This window comes from Schistocerca cancellata, chromosome 3, assembly GCF_023864275.1.
Source record: "Schistocerca cancellata isolate TAMUIC-IGC-003103 chromosome 3, iqSchCanc2.1, whole genome shotgun sequence".
NCBI classification, from domain to species: domain Eukaryota; kingdom Metazoa; phylum Arthropoda; class Insecta; order Orthoptera; family Acrididae; genus Schistocerca; species Schistocerca cancellata.
Window position 1 is genome coordinate 776461734 of NC_064628.1, and position 6993 is coordinate 776468726.

General features: G+C 48.4%; 1 pseudogene; it reads left to right on the forward strand.

The window, feature by feature from the left end:
• The first annotated feature begins 390 nt into the window (after positions 1 to 390).
• Positions 391 to 508, forward strand: LOC126177533 (5S ribosomal RNA; annotated as a pseudogene).
• The last annotated feature ends 6485 nt before the right edge of the window (positions 509 to 6993 follow it).

Here is a 6993-nt window from a genome sequence, read left to right on the forward strand (position 1 = left end):
CATGCAAATGTCACTCAATAGTAAAATGATCACAGTTCATCACATCTGCCACTTTTCGAGTACGCTAAGGTGGATCATCCTGGATTAATGCGTTTAAGCGATCTTCATCAAACCCCGAAGGTCTTCCTGCATCTGTGGAATCATTAATGACAAAACGATTCTCCTTAAAACGAGAAAACAATTTTATTCCGCGCTCTGTCCAATAGCATCAACCCGACACACGGCGCAAGTGTTTCTCGCTACCTCCGCTGCTGTCACTCCTCTACTAAATTCAAACAGAAGACTATGTCAGAAATGTTTCTATTTCTCCACTTGACACTCCGTTTTCTAGCGTCCGCAGCTCCACTAAGTATCTCCAGATGACAAAATCACAGTACGTAATCCAATAGCGCCAACGGCCTTGCCGCAGTGGTAAAACCGGTTCCCGTCAGATCACCGAAGTTAAGCGCTGTCGGCCTGGCCTAGCACTTGGATGGGTGACCATCCGGTCTGCCGAGCGCTGTTGGCAAGCGGGCTGCACTCAGCCCTTGTGAGGCAAACTGAGGAGCTACTTGATTGAGAAGAAGCGGCTCCAGTCTCGGAAGCCGACATACGGCCGGGAGAGCGGTGTGCTGACCACATGCATCCAGTGACGCCTGTGGTCTGAGGGTGACACGGCGGCCAGTCGGTACCTTTGGGCCTTCATGGCCTGTGCGGAAGAAGAGTTTAATCAAATAGCAACAGTGAACTAAAAATAAAAAACGGCAATCGTTAAATAAACCCATAGCAACTGGAATAACAACATGCACAACAAAAAAGCCTGAAGTTATGCAACCAAATACAGCATAAAACAGCTTCAAACGTCTGATTACTTTAAAAACGGGTTAAAGTGTTAAATATTTGACGTTAATCATGCAAGCGACAAAAAGTTGAGAAAAGGTTTGAAATTATGTTTGAAATTTTTTAGAATTCGTTAAGCGTCCCTTTATGTAACACTGGATGAAACAGTCTGGATAATTTGTGCTCCGTTTTAAGAACAATCAGGTTTTTGACGCATCTCAGTGTCTATGCCGTCATATCTCCTGAAATAAGTGTCCTCAATGTTACATTGTTGCAAGTACATTTAGGAATATGCAGATACTGTTCGCAAAACGTGTTGTGAATAGAGTTAATAATGAAGTAATAAAGTAAAACTTCATGTTTGATGCTGAAGGTTTGCTATACGAACAGCGAAAACATAGTAACGGATAACTTTTTTTCTTTCATCATTTTGTGTGGGGGTTCCTGCGAGAAAAAGTTTCATATAGGTTTTAAATTATGTGTAAAATTCGTTGGGAGTCGCTAACTCAAATAGTGGATGGATATAGTCCGAGTAACTTCCGGAGTTTCTAACCGTAATTGTTGCCCTGCTGTGCTAAACTTTTAACACGTGTTAATGAGTAGATCATGACAGCATTTAAAATTTTTAAATTCAGTCAATAATTATAGGAAATATTGAAAATCAAATTTTTGTTGTCCCTGGAAACCGTTACATAAGCAACCTGACACTGTTACTGTGCATCGAGAGCCGTGTTGGCCATTTAGTAATACAGATGAGAGTAAGATAAGAGAGATTAGAGAGATTACCGAGGCACACACGCAAATTTTCCTTTTCCCGTACGGGAAATGAATAGGACAGAAACGACTGTTATTCCTATGAAATGCCCTGTAGCATGACCTGTGGAATATATATGCAGGTATGGGTTAAAATACACACCTCTTTCGAGTCTATCCAAATGTGGTATATTCGTGTTCAGTTGAAATCCCGTCTGCATCCATCCTGACTAAGCTGCCGGAGGAAAACGGAGAAAAAAAAATAAACACTTGGTTTTGATGCGATGACGGCATATGCCCCCTAGGAAATAGTAGACGTACTGGCAATGGTTTCAACGTCGTCCGCCAACAGACAGCGTAGTGGAACAGGTACCAAAGCGCTATTTGTGTTTACCCATTAATATGGAATGCTCACAATCAGAAGACTCAGTCAGACTGCACGAGTGAGCCATACCACGGAAGATAGACTTGTAAATACAGTATACAATCGTATTAAAATGTTAGATGCGCGCAAACAGCAATTTAATCTAGGTGATTTAGTACGTATTTCAAATCACAAGACAGCATTTGAGAAGTCATATATGCCAAACAGATAAACCAAGATATTCACGGTTTCCAAAGTGCAGAGAACGAATCCTAGAACCTATCTCTTAAAGGACAGCAGTGGTACTGAAATAGGAGGGTGCTTTTACACACAAGAGTTACAGAAGAGCTCGGAACGAGATGTGTATCTCGTAGAGAGGGTCATACGGCGTCGAGGGAATAGAGCGTTGGTTAAATGGCTTGGTTTTCCCGCATCACAAAACAAATGGCTCTGAGCACTATGGGACTCAACTGCTGTGGTCATAAGTCCCCTAGAACTTAGAACTACTTAAACCTATCTAACCTAAGGACAGCACACAACACCCAGCCATCACGAGGCAGAGAAAATCCCTGACCCCGCCGGGAATCGAACCCGGGAACCCGGGCGTGGGAAGCGAGAACGCTACCGCACGACCACGAGATGCGGGCACATCACAAAACAGCTGGATCGGCGCTGACGGTATGTGACAGGTAGCGCAGACCACAGGCACCTCAGTAGCGTAACACGCGTGATAGGAGACGCATTAGAGAAGGAGGCGGTATTCTCGAAAAACTACCAGTCGAATTACACATTCCTGGATATAACTACTGCAGCGCGCGCGCCGTGAAAGTAGATGATTCTGCTTCATCTGCTGATGTGGACTAGCGGTTCTAGACGTTTTCAGTCCGGACCGCGCTGTTGCTGTGATCGTAGACTCGCAACGAGGCTCCGCGATGTATGTGTGTGATGTGCTTAGGATGGCTGGGCCGTTGGGGCGGAGCGGCTCTAGGCGCTCTAGTCCGGAACCGCGCTGCTACTACGGTCGATGATTCTACTTCATCTGCTGATGTGGACGAGCGGTTCTAGACGTTTTCAGTCCGGACCGCGCTGTTGCTGTGATCGTAGACTCGCAACGAGGCTCCGCGATGTATGTGTGTGATGTGCTTAGGATGGCTGGGCCGTTGTGGCGGAGCGGCTCTAGGCGCTCTAGTCCGGAACCGCGCTGCTACTACGGTCGCAGACCTCGAATACTGCCTCGGGCATGGATGCGTGTGTGTGTGTTTTTTTTTTTTTTGTTTTAGGGCACAAAACTGCTATGGTCATTAGCGCCCGGTCTGTGACTTAGGAAACGGTAAAAAACGAAATTGAAAGGAGCAGCAATGGGAACGAAACTCAAAAAATTGGAGAAACTAAAAGGAGAAGAAAAGCTTAAAAACCCACTACAGAAAGGGGTTGGTTGTCCCCAAAAAGAGCTTCAAATGATTTACGTCATCTCACTGGCACTAATAAACTCGAGAACGCGATCGGCCGAGCGCGTGTCATCTGCTAAAATGGAAGATATATCAGGCGACAGCCGTAGACGGGCGCGTAACGGAGTAAAAAAGGGGCACTCAATTAAAAGGTGTCTTACCATCCACAGCTGAGAGCAGTGGGGGAGGATCGCCGCTTAAAAGATGTCGATGGCTAAAAAGACAGTGCCCTATCCGGAGTCTAGTTAAAATTACCTCCTCCCGACGACGCGTTCGGGAGGAAGAGGTCCGAGCACAGGGAAGAGCTTTCACGTCCCGCAATTTATTATGGGGAAGTGTCGACTAATGTGCGTGCCATAAAAGAACAACATGACGACATAAGACGCTCCGTAGATCGGCGAAGGGAATCGATCGAATAACTGGCCGGAAAAGAGAGACTGCAGCCTTGGCCGCTATATCGGCCGCCTCATTGCCACAGATACCAACGTGTCCTGGGAGCCAGAGGAACGCCACAGAGACGCCCCCCCAAATGGAGCAAGCGCAGGCAGTCCTGGATCCGGCGGACACAGATACCAACGTGTCCTGGGAGCCAGAGGAACGCCACAGAGACGCCCCCCAAATGGAGCCAGCGCAGGCAGTCCTGAATCCGGTGGACCAGAGGGTGGACAGGGTAGAGAGCTTGGAGACTGAGGAGAGAGCTGAGAGAATCTGAACAGATAACATACTGTATCCGCTGATGGCGGCGGATGTATTGGACAGCCTGGAGAACAGCGTAAAGCTCCGCAGTATAAACGGAACACTGGTCGGGAAGCTGAAATCGATTGGGGGTGTCGCCAACAATATAGGCACTCCCTACACCTAGCGATGTTTTCGAGCCATCAGTGTAAATAAATGTGGGTTCCTTCATTTGTGCACATAGAGCAGCAAATGTCCGAAGATAAACAAGTGAAGGGGTACCATCCTCGGGAAATTGACAAAGGTCACGGAGCAGGCAGATCCGGGCACGGAGCCAAGGCGGTGCTGTACCCCAAGTTGTCAAGAAGGTTTTAGGAAAGCGGAAGGAAAGAGAATGGAGCAGTTGACGGAAGCGGACTCCCGGTGGTAGTAGGGAGGAAGGGCGGCCTGCATACCCTACATCAAAGGAGGCGTCGAAAAAAATGTCATGGGCCGGATTAGCAGGCATGGAAGACAGATGGCTAGCATAACGACTCAGGACAGCTCGCCGATTGGACAGAGGAGGTTCAGCAGTCTCAGCATAAAGGCTTTCCACAGGGCTGGTGTAAAAAGCTCCAGACACTAAACGTAATCCACGGTGGTGGATAGGGTCGAGACGCCGAAGAATAGACGGCCGAGCAGAGGAGTAAACTATGCTTCCATAGTCCAATTTCGAGCGCACTAAGGCGCGATAGAGGCGGAGAAGGACCACTCGGTCCGCTCCCCAGGAGGTACCATTCAGGACACGGAGGGTGTAGAGGGATCGCAGACAGCGAGCCGAAAGATAGGAAACGTGGGAGGACCAGCACAGTTTTCTGTCAAACATAAGACCCAAGAATTTAGCGACGTCCGAAAACGGAAGGTTGACAGGTCCTAGCTGTAAGGAGGGTGGAAGAAACTCCTTACGTCGCCAAAAATTAACACAAACGGTCTTACTGGGAGAAAAACGGAAACCGGTTTCGATGCTCCACGAGTGGAGGCGATCGAGACATCCTTGAAGACGTCGTTCAAGAAGGCTGGTCCATTGAGAGCTGTAGCAGATCGCAAAATCGTCCACAAAGAGGGAGCCCGAGACATCAGGAAGGACACAACCCATAATCGGATTTATGGCAATGGCAAACAGTACAACACTCAGCACGGTGCCCTGGGGTACCCCGTTTTCTTGGGAAAAAGTACGGGAGAGAGTGGTGTTCACCCACACTCTAAATGTGCGCTCTGCCATAAATTCGTGAAGAAAAAGGGGCAGCCGACCTCGAAAGCCCCAAGAGAACAGTGTGCGGAGGATGCCTGTCCAACAGGTATCGTATGCTCTCTCCAGATCAAAAAATATTGCTACTGTTTGGCGTTTCCGGAGAAAATTGTTCATGATATAAGTGGAGAGAGCAACAAGATGGTCAACTGCAGAACGATGCTTTCGGAAACCGCATTGGGCAGGTGTTAAAAGACTGCGGGACTCCAGCCACCAAGCTAAACGGCAATTCACCATACGCTCCAAAACCTTACATACACAACTCGTGAGAGAAATGGGGCGATAGCTAGAGGGGAGATGTTTGTCCTTTCCAGGTTTCGGAACAGGAACGACGATAGCTTCCCGCCATCGTCTAGGAAAAGTACTGTCGGTCCAAATTCGATTATAAAGGCGAAGGAGGTAAAGCAGACTATGGTATGATAAATGCAGCAACTTTGGATGTGGATACCAACCGGTCCTGGGGCGGAGGAGCGAGAAGAAGAGAGTGCATGTTGGAGTACCCGCATGGAGAAAACAGTATTGTAGCTTTCGCGATTTTGAGAGGAGAAAGCAAGAGGTCGCACTTCCGCTGCACGTTTCTTCGGGAGAAATGCTGGCGGGTAATTTGAAGAGCTCGAAATCTCAGCAAAGTGTTGACCTAATGAGTTAGAAATTGCGACGGGATCCACTAATGTATCATGCGCGCCAGTGAGCCCAGAGACCGAGGAGAAACTAGGCGCGCCTGAGAACCGTCGAATCCTACTCCAAACTTCCGAGGAGGGAGTGAAGGTGTTAAATGAGCTAGTAAAGAATTTCCAACTTTCCTTCTTGCTATCGCGGATGACGCGACGGCATCGCGCTCGGAACTGCTTATAGCGGATACAGTTGTCCAAAGTAGGATGGTGGCGGAAAACGCGAAGAGCACGTCGCTGCTCACGTATTGCGTCACGGCATGCCGCGTTCCACCAAGGAACCGGGGGGCGCCGGGGCAATGCGGAGGTGCGTGGTATTGAACGTTCCGCAGCTGTAAGAATAACGTCTGTAATATGTGTGACCTCATTGTCGACGCTAGGAAAGTGACGGTCATCGAATGTCGCTAGAGGCGAAAAAAGTGTCCAGTCGGCTTGGCCAAACTTCCAGCGTCGCGGGCGCATATATGGCTGTTGAGGCTGCAGTCTAAGGACACATGGAAAGTGGTGACTCGAGTGTGTATCATCAAGGGCGAACCATTCGAAGCGCCGAGCTAGCGGAACAGTACCGACCGAAAGATCCAAATGAGAGAAATTTTTCGTGGAGGCAGACAAAAATGTAGGGTCCCCAGTGTTGAGGCAAACTAGATCCGCTTGGTGGAAGACGTCTAGCAATAGTGAGTCACACGGACAAGGATGTGGAGATCCCCAAAGTGGGTGGTGGGCATTGAAGTCCCCAACCAGCAAATAGGGGGGTGGAAGCTGACCAAGAAGATGAAGGAGATCAGCTCGTGCCATTGGTGCGGATGATGGAATGTATAGAGTACAAAGAGAAAAGGTATATCCAGAAAGGGAAAGACGGACAGCGACAGCTTGGAAGGAAGTGTTTAAGGGGATTGGGTGATAATGGAGAGTATCATGGAGAAGAATCATGAGTCCTCCATGTGCTGGAGTGCCTTCAACAGAGGGGAGATCAAA